We start from the raw sequence: 16199 nt of genomic DNA, 5'->3' as shown, positions 1-16199 counted from the left end.
AGCCTGTCTCTCCTGCTGTTCCCCTTTAACCTGATCTTGAGGCTCCTTGAGTACCTAGAAGGTTGTTTTATCTGATGTCCAGGTCTGCAGAGGCCCGTGGTAGACAGCTGCTTCCACTGGGCTGGGCAGACATATCTTTGGGGTAACTAGAGCTTCCTATTGCTCAGGTGGTATGGTAGAGCAGATACCAAGGGTTTTTCCAAAGAGATTAATGATTTTGGCTAGCACATTGAACTTGTGTTATTTTCAAAAAATTCTGGACCTTTACCCTTTCAAATAGTGTGTTCAGAATGCCAGTTGTCTTTGAAAGTCTTATAGATGGCATCTGTACACAAGTGTTTCTAATATTAGACAGCTTGAAAAATCTCTAGTAGGTCCACTGACTTATTTATGTTGCACAACCAACCTAAAATCCAGCCTTGTTAAAATGTTCTTCAGTTTAACCTTCCTTATCTGGTTCCACATTCTCCACCCTATTACAGATTTTGTAAACCTGAATAATATCTTCAATGATTCTTCTCTGCTCCATGGAAAATGAATTTAGTTTGATAAAGCTTTTCATAGTAGCTCAAAGTGTTTCCACTAAAACTTGAAATATGTTGGCAGAAAACATTTAAGTCTGCCTTTCAATGTGTGGATGTTTGGAGGCCTTAAGGGTATTTTTTTGGTCTAGTTTTCCTTTAAAAAAACACTTCAGTTGTTGTGTTTCATAAGTGTAAATTATTTTGTCTGATTTCAAAGCCTGTGCTAAGCCCAGGAAGAAATGTTTGTGTCTCTCCAGATAATGCATTAAATTAATATTTCTTAGTTGAGAAAAACAGCCCAAATTTGGGGCAGTGCAAAGGTAGATGCTTAATCCTTTTCTTGCTGTTGTTAAAGGCAAAATACTGCCTTTAACAGAATGGAGATGGGCATAAGTGTGTACTTCCAGTATGCCTTGAACCATGGCAGCCACGTAAATCATATCCATGTTTCTACCCAGATATCTCTCCCCTGAAGATCTTCCCTGAATCAATCTTTGACCAAGAGCTCTTGTTCTGTCCTTTGTAAACATGTGTCATAAGGGCCCAAAAGACGGTTGTTTCAGTTAAAATTCAACATGAAGGTTAATTTACATAGATAAGGTTTAGGAACCGTCAGTGCACCATGCTAGTACAGAGGAGACAGTGGTCAGGCCAACTTCAGTGCATTGGCCACACAGAAAAATAGGCCATGAAGTGAGGAGCCAGCAGGACAGCTGATATTTGAGGCTTTCCAAACAAATTAAACTCCAATGATCTTTCTCTCATACATTCTGACTAAATAGCTTTGACCACAAGAGAGTCTAAGGACACTCATTCTCCTCCATGTGCTAAATAGTTTCTCTTAAGCTTGAAAGAGTATTCATTCAGAAAGAACAGAGACAATGCAATCCCCCAAACTATTAATTTTTTTATAATTGTAAATTTATAATTTCAATTTTGCATACCCATGGAAGTGTCTCCCTACAGCATTGTTAGAAATGATTTTTTAAAAGCCTTTGCTTAAAAAAACATGAAAGATTAAGCTTTCATTTTAGTAAAAATCCCCTCAGGCAATAAATAGGTTCTTTTGTCTCTTGGCCCTGGAAAAAAAATTAAAATGGTTTAAATTGCCTATGGTTAAAGTAACTGTTTCTTGCAATTATCAGATGGTAGTGAATAAAAATTAAAATGAAATCATGAAAGACTAAAAACCAGGTAAATGCATATTTGTCTTTCACAAGTTTCTCATGGGTCTTTTGAAGACTCATTTAATCATCTTTCTTGTCTTTTATTTTGATATGATAATTGTTTCCTTTATTTACTTTAATCACCTCTATTTAGTTAATTAATTCTTCACTTTATTTCCATTTCACTTGCTTAGGATACTTTTTCTGTTTTAAAGACAGGTACCAGTAGCATTTCATACTGTTTTAAAGGCAGGTACCTGTAGTATTCCATAACACAAGGATTTGGGCTGGGGTAGCTTTTACCTGACTCTAGGTTTGTCTCATCCAGTTTGTCTCAGTTCCCTTGGGTGGGGACCTGGATGTTTGCATTTCTTGTTAACTGGGAGGGGATTCTGGAGGGACTACCTCAGCTGTAATCACTGTAAATATCCCAATTTGGGCAGGATGAATCCCAGCTAGTGTCAGGAACCTTATTCTCTCCTCCAGAGACTATCCGTGACACATCCTGTAAATGGATCACCGAGCAAAGAGCTCACAGGGAGGCTGCTATTCCAGGGCCTGGAGAGATTAGAGATTCATTCAGGGTTCGTTCAGTGGGTGGTGGGAATGCCTGGAGGTGAGTGTGAAGGAGGGACATATAAGCTCAAGATCAAAGTATCTGTCTCTAACACTGTCTGACATTTAATTTCCCTCAGTTGACCCACTACCCTTATTTTCCCTAGGGTAATAATGTGTATTCTGACTGTCCTGGGTGGTACAAGGCTAATACAGCACTGTAAAATGTGGACCACTCAGAGCAGGTTGGTGAAAGCCATGCCCAGTGAAGGTCTGAGTATCTCCAAGGATGGAGATTCCACAGCTACTGTGAGCTCATTTCAATTTTGTTTCTTCAAATTCACACATAAATGTTTTTTTCAGTAACCACTAGGAAAGCCCTACTATGTGTAAATGAAGAGACGAAACATCTAATTATATATACAAATTTATCTGCATGAACATACACAATATAATTTCTGAACTGTGGGGGGATAGAATTGCTAAACCAGAAGCTAATTCAGTTTCAGACTTAGGAGCCTTCATTTTCCATGAAATTTTCATGATTATTTGATTCTCTAAACTATTATTTATTCACACAGCTGAACTAGCTATTCATGCTTCAGTAAAAAACTCTTTAGGTTTATCTGCTATGTAAACCTGAGAGGAAATATTTTGGAAAAAATAATACTGATAGGGTAGAAAGTGAGAAAGTGAGACTTTTTTCCTTTAATGACCTCTTAAAATCCAGCACCGCTTTTGTCATAGTATATCAGTATTCAGCCATTAACTCTTAATGTTTAAGAAAAGAATTTCTCCTAGGCACAAAGGTCTAAAAATACTCATTTTCAGACAGATGCTGACATTGAAGAATAACAGTCCCTAAAAAAGGAAGACTGTGAAGTATAGAATAAACTGAAAAAGAGAAAAGATTACTCTGCCTTTCCTGTAAGAATTAATTCATTCTTTCCCTCTGCTCAAAGCAGAGAATTATAACTTATAGCTATCATCCGTGGCTCATTATTTTCTCTGCCCCCTAATCTAGTATGAAGATTGTCTTTGTTAGGTGAAGGTGTTCATGTTGTGAGCACAATTGTTGAAAAGGTAGAGTTTTTACAGAATATACAAGATGCTTCAGCTGAGAAGCAGTGAAGAATGTTCAAATATCCATTCTTAGAAGATTTGCTTTTTGTTCGCTTCAGTACAATACATTTTTCTCCAATCAGTGGCGCAAGGCTGCCACTGTGACATTTTGTTAGAGGCCAGTACACCCACTGAGATAGTTGTGATTTGCTTCCAGGATGATCCAAAAATAACCCTACCAGTAGGTGTGTAGGAAGGTCTGACAGTTTGCTAAAGACTGAATTGAAGTAATGTTTCATGTAGGAAAAGATCGGTTTAAAATGCAGAATGGCACTTGTCGTTCTGCAGTACAAATTGATTATTTTTGTGCTATTTCATGTGGAATTAATGCATGTTCCATTATTGTAAAATCATTTAAAATAAGCTTTATTAGTTTTGAAGAACATAGAAAACTTCCCTAGTATCATTTTCACTGTTTTTAGGATAAAGATACAGTTGATAAAAATAAGATATAGCTTAAATAAATATTTTAAAATACAGTGTATGTACAGTACACACACTTAAACAACACAAGCGTGTGGTTTTAAATTTTGTATTTAAGTCTAGTTATATAATTAGCATTGTTGCCTTAGTGCTTGGAGGACAGAGAATTTCAATGCCTTAACCCTGATCTCAGCACCAATATTTTAAAAGAATATGTTTTCAAGGAAGCTATGGAAGAAAATCTTGCCTTAGCACACCCACTTCCCTGTGCCTGTTATTGGACTGCATAGTTCAAGGAGATTTGTGACAGGACAAGTATATTTCTGAACTGTTGTGTGTCAGCTGATCTTACCCACATGGTGTTAAGTTTCTGAGTCTGTGGTTAGGCTCCTAAATAAGTGAATTGATTTTGACCACTCTTAGTGCCCAGAGATTATGCTGCTTCCTGGAGAGATATATTGGTACTAAGCCCATCTGATAATTAGGTCACCATTAAGCAGGCATGCAAGCACAAGCTGGAGCCAAAAATATGTATTTTGAGCTATATTTGTATTTTTAATAATGCTTCAAGATGTCTTAAATAATTAAAGACGAATAGAGTGGGAATTGTGGCTAAGAGTCTCCCAGAGTCCCAGTACAGTAAAAGAAGAGGTGATGGATTCATATGGAGCTCCCCTGGAACAGCATTGTCTCTCCCTGGTCTCCTCATTGGAAAAATGAGCCAGTGATAACCTGAAGGATGCTGATGGCAGCAGACAGGCCATCAGTTTGCTGGGACGACCTGGTTGCACATTGGTCCCTTAAAATGTAACAGGTCTTTGTACATTCTCCTCTCAGAAGGGTTTCTGAGTAGGTGCATCAGTGCAGCCTGAAGGATCTCAGGGAGGTTCAGGCACTGAATGGGCTCAGGGTGGGCAGAACTGCTTTGTGAAGCAGTGTGAGGCTGCCTGACAACTGCAGAAGTCATTTTGGCACAGCTTCTTATCTTTTTTAGAATCAACATTATCAATTTATGAATTTTTGTCACAGAAATCTCCAGGTGTTTCCTCAGAATTCCATAAATACCAAAGGACAGAAACATGTGGATATTTTCAGTCAAGCATTGTGCTAGTTAATTCTTTTAGGTTTGTTTTTTTCTTTTAGGAAGCAGCAGACAGTACTAAACCATGGATTAGTAGGATCTAATTCAACAGGAGACATGTTTGTTTTTTAAACATTATTACATTATCATCTTCCTAAAGTATTAAATCCATTGCCTTAGCACATTTCAGGATTTACTTTCCTTGCAGTATACAAATAACACGTATAATACATTATATTTTGTAAGCGTCTCTCTACCCCACTCTTAATCTCTATTTCAAGCTACAAGAATCCCAGTTTGTAAAAAGGAGCTGTTTTTCTTTCTGTTGGAAGCACTATTCGAAGTTCATTCAGGGTTGCTTTCTACTAAAGAAAGATGATAGTATCAGCTTGCCTACACAGGTGGATATGTGAGCTTACATGTAATATATCCTACAAGAAGTTACAAACCCAGATAATGCTGCAGTTCATAATACCCTGGAAATAATGTAAATCTTAGAAAAACTCATGCATTTGAAGGAGCTTTCGACTACTGCCAACACTGTTCCTTCAATTGTACTGGATTGTGCATGTGTCCATGGATACTCCTGGTCTGTTTCCCTAAGGCAGAATAATTAGAATTAATAGTAAAAAAATAATAATATAAAAAAACCTTATTTTTAGTCTATTTATTAATGTCTTAACCTAATTGTTTCAACATTCTCTCAAAAGAATTAGTTGCTCAAATATGTGGCTACTGAATTATTTTATGCAATGGCCAAACAAAAATATCTCCAACAACTGCATGTGTTTAAAACCAAGTAAAGTAAATCCTCAACTGCCTTTGCTGTTTGCAGAACAAAAATGTGCAATATGGATGAAAAGAACTAGTGTCACAGTGAACTAAATATGACTTTACAAATGTTCTGCAAAGGACCTGGCTGAGTAATTTTACATGAGGCAAGATAATCCTTGAGTTCTGCAGCTCCCAGGGGTGAACAACTGCATTTTGTGGATGTGCTATTGCAATAAGGCTGTGCTTGCACACCCCACTTAGAAACACATCTGCCATGGAAATAATTGCACCTTCAGGATTCATAACTCCTTTGCAACTCAAATTTTCAATATATAGTTTAGCTCATCTCTATTCTAAAATACCATGGATAGGACTCCTAACTGTCTGAAGGAAACAAGTCTTTCAGAAATATCTTCTTGCAATGGAAAGACAAACACTTCCCAAGGACTGTTTACCTGATCTTAAGACAGATATATGAGAGAGTTGAAAAAGAAGATGAATCAGACCATCCTCTCCTGTGTACTAGAATCTGAATTGGCATATATGCATGTGGTAAGCACTTGCAGAACAAAAACATTGCTTACTTTGAATGATAGCCTTGGACTCTGCTGACACTCATTTTTTTCCTTTTTGTTTAATGGAGAGATGCTACTGCGTGTTGTTTGTCAATGCTTAGTGCTGAAAGTGTGTCAAATATGTTGTAGGCACACCGGGAGCAGTGTGAAGGAACCTGTACTCCAGGCGGGAGACCCTGGCCTCAAGTAGAGCCTTCTTGATTTTAGGTCAGAAATTCTTTGGAAAGTGATTTATAAGTGGCTGTATTCTGAAGTGGCTCCACATGGAGGTCATTTCAGCATCAGGGCATGCGTCTCGGAACAATAGCCTGCTCCAAATTGTGTGAGATAGCTGTAATAAACATGAGAGCACAGCTGGAAGTTCCCTGTAGAAATGGCTTTGATGCGAACTCAGTGGTGCTTCAATGAGCACAGCCACAGCCCTTGGCCCCACCGAGTAAAACAGAGTCGTAAGTGCTCAGTAATTCTTCTTTGTTTCCTTCATATTGTGGTGATTCATTTTGGTTCGATTTCAGTTAGAGTTGCAAATATCTGATGGTCAGCTATGAAGTTTAACTCAAGCCAGTCCACTGTGCATTATTATTATATTCCCGAGCCTCCCTAAAGTACTTCCCACCCAAAACCAAAGGCGATTCATCATTGTGGTGTGCTGGGGAGAATGCACAACGTTGCAGGCACAGTATTGAGGTACAATTTGTAGTTTACTCTAGAGGTGGATGGTCTTCATTGAGCAATGCATTTCAACAAAACAGAAACATCAGTGTGGAATTGGCCCAGAATATTAACTTGCTTTTTACTCTCTCTCTCTCTCCATCTTCAAAATCTCATAGGAAAATGTGCCCTTAAACACCAAGATTCACAAAACCAGCCTAGATTCACAATCAATAAACCCTTGTTTGTTAAAATCCCTTCTGCTAGATAGATAGGTTTGGAGGAAAGTTAGGGAACAGAGGACTGGAAAACTACAAAAATAACCAGCTAATAAGTTTGTCTGCCATACCTATAGTACTTTCATATGCTCTGTTTTCTCCTCCTTCTTTGCACTGCTGTGGAAGGTCTGTGGTGTAGATACTGTGATTTCATGACAATCATAAATGTCAAGTTAGGTGTTAACATAAATAAGTGATTAAAGTGAGTGTCCCTGATTTTCACTTCTCCCAAGCTTTCTTAGCTCTCAAAAACCCATGCAGTGCTGAATAGTATGGATTTATGAGCCTAAAGTTATTCTTCCATTGTTGAAGACCTTGGCTTCTGAATTTGCAAAGAATTTGAATTAATTGGTTCACCTCTTCATATTTTCTGGTTTTTTCATTCTTGTATAAGTCAATGTTCACAAAGGACTTTGTAAAATATAAAGCTGTTTGCAGCAAGCCAGAACCAGAAGGATCACCATGGGGAAAGACTCCTTCCTCTCCTCTTCCTCTCGCTTCTCTGTCATGTTTGCTCTCATTTGCACATGCATGCACACAGTTTTAAAAAAAGACCAGGTGTTGAGTGCATGGCTCTCTCCCTTCCTCCTTTGCTCACTGCTGCTTTTCTTTCCCTGTTCCTTGACAAGATACGGACAATCTTTCATGGGCACAGTTCACCTGTGAGTAATGAAGAAGCAGAGGGACACTGACTTATTAGAGAAAGGCTGTAATATTGGTATATGTCTTTCTATATTGTCATTCTTGTTTCCCCTGACTCTTTCCTGCTCTCTTGCTTTTCTGGTGCTCTTTCCCTGGAATGCATCTGTCACTTTTATTTTATCCTATCCAAGAGCAGAGCACTTAAAAGCAGAGCACTTAAACTTACTAGAATCTTCCTTTTTGACATGTCAGACAGCACTTCCAAGATACCAGTAAATGTGCAAGTTTTTACTTCTTTCTCCATACCAATGGCAATGCGTTTGTCAGATGGAAAATACACCTCTCCAGACCAGGAAAATCTATCTCACCTTTGCCAAAATTTGCCCTGAGGAATAGCGCCTGCTAGCAACAGGGACAACCCCACTTTGTGCGAGGGTGAATACTTCGATTGGCTGGAGATCACTGCAAAGGGCAGACAATTTAATGCCAGTCACACATGCTAGTTAAATTAGAATACTTATGAGCCTTAGTGAAAGGCCAACTACATCTTCTTCTAGCAAAAATATTAAAATGTCCCTGTTTTTCCCCCTCCCCCTCTAGATTCTCCATAAGAATAAATTAAAACTTGGAGGTGTGGTTATTATCACAGAATAATTAGACCCCATGGGATTAGAGACACTCAACGTTTTCTAATGCCTCTGGGTTGTGATTATCTAATAATGATGATGCCTCTATCATTGCTTAATTATTCTTCCCCTTTAAAGTGTTCCTTCTGCAGTCAGAGCCCATAGAATGTGCTCATTTTAGCCAGAAACACCACTGCAATTTCCTGAGAGCAATGTCACATGGACACCATGATTGACTTGCCTACTTCTCCCCCACACCATGTTTATAATTCTCATTTCATAAGCTCCAGCATTACTATATTTGAATCATTCCCCTTTTCTATAAGACATTTCATTTGTGTGTTTAGGAGAAAACTCTGGGGCCTCCATCTCTTCAAAACAACCAGTTGGTGTCAGTGCTACATAAAGAGAACACACCTTAATCAATTGACCTTAAATGTATAAGATCAGATCTGTCCAGAATCCCTCCTAATTCCAGGCTGGACTCCCAGCTACGTGCCATTCATCTCTGTTTGAGAGAGTACCACCCCCAAACTAAGATATTATAAACCAAATTCGGGAGCTTTGCACAGACTTTGTCCAACACAACTAAACTTTGCCCAATATCTTTAGTCTTTCAGTCAGGCCAGCAGGTGTTCCTCATGTTTAGATACAGTTCTCAAGACACAGTTCCAAACATCATTGGTTTTTGCAACAAAAGATTAGAAAGAAAACAGAGAACGCAGCCTTAATCTGATTATCCTTAAATCCAGTGTTGTCTCTTAGCTTTATTATCCCTCTTGGACTAAGAAAGGGACAAAGGCATATTTTGTTTACCCAAGAGATTTTGTCTACTAAACAAAGATTTTAAATTCAGCTGGCTAAAATTAAGAAATAAAGATTTCTACTTTGGGTTTAATATTTCTTTTTCTTTTGTCCTTATAATTCTCTTATAAACTTACAATTTTTTTCTGTCACTGACTGAGGAGCTGTTAGAAATATTGTTTTGTCTTTTCTTTTTTTTACTGCCTTTACTGTCTTCATATAATTTCTTTATATCCTTTCTTTACGTTCTTCTACTGTGATTTTATTTTCTGTTGCACACTGCTGAATCTAAGAGGAATCTAAGACCTCAAGGCAAAACCCAAGGTCAGAACTTCCTTTTGTTAGATGCAGATTGGGCCCTGGAAACCTTGGCCACACAGTGTAGTTGTGGCAGCCTAGAATCAAAACCCCAGATGAGAATTAAGTGGAATATTCAATGTCAACCTCTGTTTCTGTAAACAGACCCAAGAACAGAAGCCAGTTCTACTGTTCAGTTTTCAACACATCTTCATTCTTCAGCCTTCTTTCATTCTGTCTTAGTGTGAGCTGACTTTCTCTACTTTTCTCCTACAATGCTCTAATTCCCATAGAATAATTGAGGTTGGAAGGTCAGTCGGGATGTCTGTAGCCCAACTCCCTGCTCCTGTGAGATCAGGTTGCTCAGGGCTTGATCCAAAGCAATCTTAAAAATGTCCAAGGACATGGACGGAGCAGTCTGGGTAATCTGTTTCAGTGCTTGACAATCCTCACAGTATAAATGTTTTTAATTCTATCTGAACTGAACCTCCCTTGTTTCAATGTACTTCTCCTCTTCCCACCATGTACTATTGCTCTATCTAGTAGATGGTAGACCTCCTTTTAAGCACTGGGAGGCTGCTTTAGCTTCACCTGGAGCCATGTCTTCTCCAGCCTGAACAAGCCCAGCTCATTACAGGATGAGTGCTGGAGCCCCTGACCACCTTCCTGGCCTTCCACTGAACTTCCTCCACCTGATCAATGTTCTCCTTGCAATAAGGAGCCCAAATCTGCACGTAGTATTTAGATGTGATTTAACAAGCTCTGAGTAAAGAGGAAACTTGGATCTCCTGGCTCATCTCATATTCCACAGTCCAGGATGCTGTTTGCTTTCTTTGCTGCCAGTGCATGCTGTTGGCTCATGTCACCTCCCACCAAGACTCCCACAGGTCCTTTTCAGTACAGCTTCTACCCAGCCCATCCATCCCCTGCTGTGTTATTGAAAGGAATTATTCCTCCCCAGGTGCAGGACTTTGCATCTATCCTTATTAAATTTCATAAGGTTCATGTTGCCCAGTTCTGCCCATCTGAATCCCTCTGAATGGCAGCTATTTAGTCAGCACCAGTGTAAGTCAGATCCATTTTATCTGGCCCTTGGAGTCAGTGAGCTTAGGAAGGCAGCAGAAAACCAAAAATACACCCAAATTTGGTACGAGGAAGAGGATTCTGGACTTAGACAACTGCCAATGAAGATCTGACATGAGTGTCTCCCAAAAGAGAACATGTTTTCTCTTCAACTTCTCATGCTTAAAGTCACAGAGATGCTGAACCTAAAATTTGTGGGCAGTATTGATCCCTGCTGCACTACTACTTCGTCTTAACTGGAGCAAAAGAAGTACTTTGAACACCAAGTTATTTAAACTCTCCATTAAGTAAAACAACAAGAACAAAGTTGAGCCTCACAGGTGAGTGGTGATAAGAAAGTGGCTGATATCAGAGTAAACACTGAGCTTCCTGTTGTGCCATGCATTTGTAGTGACAGGCAATTGTGAAGTGTAACCAAGGGCTGCCTAAAGCAAAGCTGTCAGCAGGGCTGACACAGTTACAATTGTGGATCTCTGTGTGCAAAGTCCTAGCGTAGTTAAGCCAGTCTTGGAGCTGCCCTGAAGCCCTGCAGCACCAGAAGTCTGGTTGTCCTCCAGAAACATTATAGCTGTTCTTCACATGGATGGGGTTGGCAAGGTGTACAGCAACTCTCCATGCCTGCAAAGACCTGAAGCTGCCCTTGCTTTTCTTTGCCCATTCTCTCTGTTAGTCCTGCCCTGAAACCAAAATAATGTTTCCAATAAGAAACTTCACTTAAAATGTTTGTAATGCCTCATGTGCTTAATATCTTACTCCAAGATTTGCAGTTTGTTTATCATTTCCAGACAGTATGCCCATGTTGGAAGAGGAGGAAGGGAACAGGACAAGGTGGAGAGGAATGGAGAAGTGCACAGTTTACACTGCCCATAAATAGTGCCAAGCTAGCACATATAGCAGGGAGTTTCCTTACAAGAGATTTGGGGGTTTTTTGTGGTATAGGACTTTGCTGAGAAGTCATTGGAATTCTTTTTTTACTTAGATATTTACCAAAAAAATTAAGGAAAGAATGAGGTTGACTACACACTGCAAACCATGTCTCTCCTAAATCATAGTGGCACATGTGTGATTGTGCAACAGTGAGAGGGTGGCTTATCTAGTACTTCATCCTCAGGCAGCCCTACCAGACCCTGACCTCCACTGAGGGAAGAGGATTCCTGAAGATGATCAGAGGGCTGCAGCACCTCTCCTATGAGGAAAGGCTGAGGGAGTTAGGGTTGTTCAGCCTGGAGAAGAGAAGGCTCTGGGGAGACTATTGCAGCCTTTCAGTACTTAAAGTGGGCCTGCAAGAAAGATCATGACAAACCTTTTAGCAGAGTCTGTAGAAATAGGACAAGGGGCGATGCTTTTAAACTAAAAGAGGGTAGATTTAGACTATATACAAGGAAGAAGTTTTTGTTTTGAGGGTGGTGAGCCACTGGCACAGGTTGCCCAGAGAGGTGGTGGATGCCATATCCCTGTGAACAGTCATAGTCAGGTTGGATGGGGCTTTGAGCAACCTGCTCTAGTTGAAGATCACTCACTGCTCATCTTTAAAGATGCCTTCCAATTTAAACCATTCTCTGATTCAATTACTCATTTTATAAATTTCCCCTGAGACATGAGAGGGGTGGGATTTGCCCAAGGCTGTACCACAGAGAAACACAGGTCTGTGGTTTCAGTATACCAAGGAGCTCTACCAAGGGCACTCCTTGGTCTGAGGTGCAGGAAGTGAATAGGCCTGACAAAAATGTGCCTGTGCCTCCAAGATACACCCTTCTATGAGACAAGGCAGCAACTGTGAAGAAGCAGAAAGTCTTGCAACAAAAATCATAGCGATTGCTTTATCCAGGGCAGCACAAGAAGTTTGAGGGAAAACTGGGAAAGGCATCAGTAGCATCTGGTAGTTGAGCTCATCTGCATGCTCTTTAGGGCAATTCAGTCCAACCTGAAATAGAAATCTAAATGTAGGGTGTCTGAATTGGAGGTCTTTAAATCTCAGAGACAGTCTAGTTTTTACTAGACTAGCTTAAACTAACAACAAGGCTGCCAAAGGTGGGGAAATTAATTCCATCCACAGTGTGTGTAGCAAAGCCAAAGAAATATTTACACATCATTGCCTTTCCTAGATGCTGTTACCCTGAATCTAGTTTTCCAGCTGAAGCAAATCCAGGTGATGTAAATCATTATGACTCTATTGACATAAGCTAGCCAAAAGAATGGCCAAAAGTTTCTATGCTGATTCCTGTTGTTTTTCTAGGTTGGCATAGTTTTAAGAATTGTGTTGAAGTGTTATTTAAATTAAAATTTAAAAGAGAAATGGCTCATTGCTAGTTCATATTTCTGTTTAAAAAAAAAAAAATTTCACTGACCTAAAAGGTGTTATAATCATTTACAGGCAGAATTAAATGTTTTGAGAACATTTGAAAATGCCAGCTCCTTCCAGCCTTAAAAATCTCCATGAGTGCAACATTTCTAGTTAAACACAAATATCTGTATTGTGTAGAGCAACCACTCCAAATAAAAATGTCTTCTTTGTATGAAAAACAACTCTGTCAAAGAATATATTAACCAGAAGCGAAGTTTCTTGGCTTGAAGCTTGAAGCTGATAGCAAAAATTTCATCAGTTAAACATAGGAAGCACAGTAAGAGGAGGGGCAGGCACTGATCTGTTCTCTGTGGTGCCCAGTGACAGGACCCGAAGGAATGGCCTGAAGTTGTGCCAGGGGAGGCTTAGGTTTGATATTAGAGAAAGGTTCTTCACCCAGAGGGTGGTTGGGCACTGGAACAGGCTCCCCAAGGAAGTGGTCACAGCATTCAAGAAGCAAGAGTTCAAGAAGCATTTGAACAATGGTCCCAGGCACATGGTGGGATGCTTGGGGATGGTCCTGTGCAGGGCCAGGAGTTAGACTCGATGATCATTGTGGATCCCTTCCAACTCAGTATATTCTGTGATTCTGTGAATTTTCTGGTGTGGAGGCTAGAGAGAGTTGTGATTTTTTTTTTTTTTTTTTTATTTATTTGTTGTCAGAGGAACCTGTAAAACCCAATTTATAAATTATGTAGGTAGCCAATCTATTTTTGTCTTCTGGACAACTAAAAGACATAAATATAGAAAGTATTCCGACAGTGAATTATTCTTCCTTTGCCATTACTCTGAGTATTTGTGGAGCCTGAGAGTTTTGCTGACACAAGAGAGTTATACAGGTTCCCCCAAAGTAGTGCAGTCATTTGCTGTTACCACAAGGCATGTGATTTTTCTTCTTTCCCTTCAGTTTAATATATGTTACAATTTTTTAGTTGAAAGGAACTAGAAAATGGCAAAGGACAGGAGAAGCATAGTCCTTGTCTCTAGATGGACTTCCATGTATTCTGGGAGCACATCAAGTAAAACTTTCAGCTGGTCTAAGCCTTCACACTTGTCTTGTAGGATCTTTTAACTTTTGTTTCATCTTCCTTCAGTTTTGGGGACAAGGCATACCATTGTTTCATCTGTTGGTTTTATATAGAATTTTGTTAGAAATTTTCACCTCTTAATATCTTGGACCTTTTGTAGCCCTTTTACGGTAATATTTTAGCTCATCACTGCCTTTGTCTTCATTTCAGAGATGCAGGTCTCAGTCAATCAGTGTGGAGTGTCTCAGGAAACTTCATGCAGAAGGTGCTTGATCTCTCCAAGCACCCTAAAAAAAGGAGGTCCCTTCATTTCTGTTCACCCCCTGTTCAATAAGATAGTGGAAACCACACAATGTGTTCTGTCTCTTTCTCCTTGAAGAAATATTAAGCCAAAGAGGAAAGAGCATTGTCCCGCTGCATCTGTGAGGCAGATCATTGCTAAGCAGAAGGAATACCACAACAACATAATACTGGTTCCTTAGGTGCTTTAGGGCTGCAACTAGTATTGTACAGGGAGTAAGTGCCAAGTCTTTATTCAGGCAAACTAGATAATCTGCATTGCAGCTTGAAATGGGAGAAGCACTGAGGCACCTGCTCTTTATTTGTCTGAGGGAATAGAGAAAAAAGAAAAAAAGAGATGTTGGCCCCAGATACTGACCATCCCTGGAGGATGTGTTTGAGCAGCCAATGGTGAGAGTCCCCACAATTCACTGTGGGCTGCACAAGAGGGAAGGTTTTAAGCAGATTTTTTTTGCCTTCTCCAACAGATGTGTTGGCAATCCATAAGCATATGGCTCTTGTTCACAGCAGTTACTTGCCCCCAGCATTAATGTAATTTACAGGCAGTTTCCTAGTCCCCATTTCTCTCATTTCTTAAATATATGTTTCCTCAAGAGAAAATGGTAATGATCCTCTGAAACAGAAAATTGATGGAATTTAGTCCAGTCAAAACCAATCAGATCCTTCAGATTTGAGTTTTATATACGTCATTTAAATTATTTGCTAATGAACGTTGACAGAAACACAGACCAGTGTTGGTCAAAGGGAATTCACTTTATTTTTTTCATATCTTTCTGTTGGTGCCCATATTATCTGACAAAAGTGGGGTTTTTTACTTGTCTTTTATTACTTTTTTTAATCAAAGACATTATTGGATTCTTATTGCTTTGTGGGCACAGATTGAATAATCAAAGCTGCTTCTATTTGCAACATATAAAATTATTCAAGTGAACATCACAGATGCTAAGACACAAGGAATGTATAACAGAGTCTGGAAATCTCTCTTCCCCCACAGCAAGAGTGTTCTTTGTACTTTGAGGCCCCAAGAGTCTGAAAATTTGCCTTTGGTGGGTCTTAATGTTGCAAAGGCAGGTTATTTGTAGGTTAGAGCTTCAAGATTTACCCACAGAGTGAAAAAGTTACCTCATACTTTCCTTACTGGATCCTGTCAGCTCAAGAGACTTCACTTTCTTGAGGGTTCACTGAGTAATCTGATGTGTTTGACAGCCCAAAAAAACATCAAGATAAAAGTGGTCTTAACCATTTTATAGCTAGGTAATGAATAGGAGCAAAAAAAGCATGGTGTAGATGTGATGTGCCTCCAGTACATCATCAACAAAACTCTGACTTTAAATGTTCGCTTTTCATAAGATAATGCAACTTTATAACAGAAAAAAAAAAAGAAGGCATTATGACTGATACACGAAAGTAGGGCTCAGGAGACAAGCTAAAAACTTAATTGCTTCTGCAGCTTTTATGAGTGTGATTCATCTGGTATAACTTTACCTACCTGTGAGTTAAGTGTTTAATCTACACTGGTTATTCAAGGCTCTCTTTGAGACAGACAGGTATTTCTAGTTCACCCAACCTATCCCAAATTATGACTCTTTATTACTTTCTTATGACAAGAGAGTGAGTCTCTTTCTCTCCCTAAACACATAATTTAGATGGATTCATCTCACCCACCTTCCTCATTCCCTTGACATTGTAGCATCAAGGACATTTTCTCTACCTTTGCCCCTCTGGCAGAGCTTTTGGGGATACATGCAGTGTCATGGGGGTGCATATACATGACTAGCTATGTACAAAGGCCAGGATAAAAGCCTCCAATAAAATGGATGGTAGTTACATTTTGTATTTGCCTGGTCATTCTGATCTTCAGGTCTTTAAATGAAATTCATACAATGTCCTAGAGCTTAGTGTCTTCACTTAGAATAATTAAGCTTA

The 16199-nt window shown here is 39.4% G+C and overlaps 1 protein-coding gene across 16 annotated transcripts in view; it reads left to right on the top strand.

The window, feature by feature from the left end:
* CELF2 (CUGBP, Elav-like family member 2) overlaps positions 1-16199 on the top strand; it is a 549582-nt gene that overhangs the window by 509296 nt on the left and 24087 nt on the right. The window lies entirely within an intron of this gene.

The sequence above is a fragment of the Corvus brachyrhynchos genome, unplaced genomic scaffold (assembly GCF_000691975.1).
Source record: "Corvus brachyrhynchos isolate BGI_N302 unplaced genomic scaffold, ASM69197v1 scaffold307, whole genome shotgun sequence".
In the NCBI taxonomy this organism is placed as follows: domain Eukaryota; kingdom Metazoa; phylum Chordata; class Aves; order Passeriformes; family Corvidae; genus Corvus; species Corvus brachyrhynchos.
Note: the sequence above shows the minus strand (reverse complement) of the source record. Positions and strands in the feature narration are given on the sequence as shown.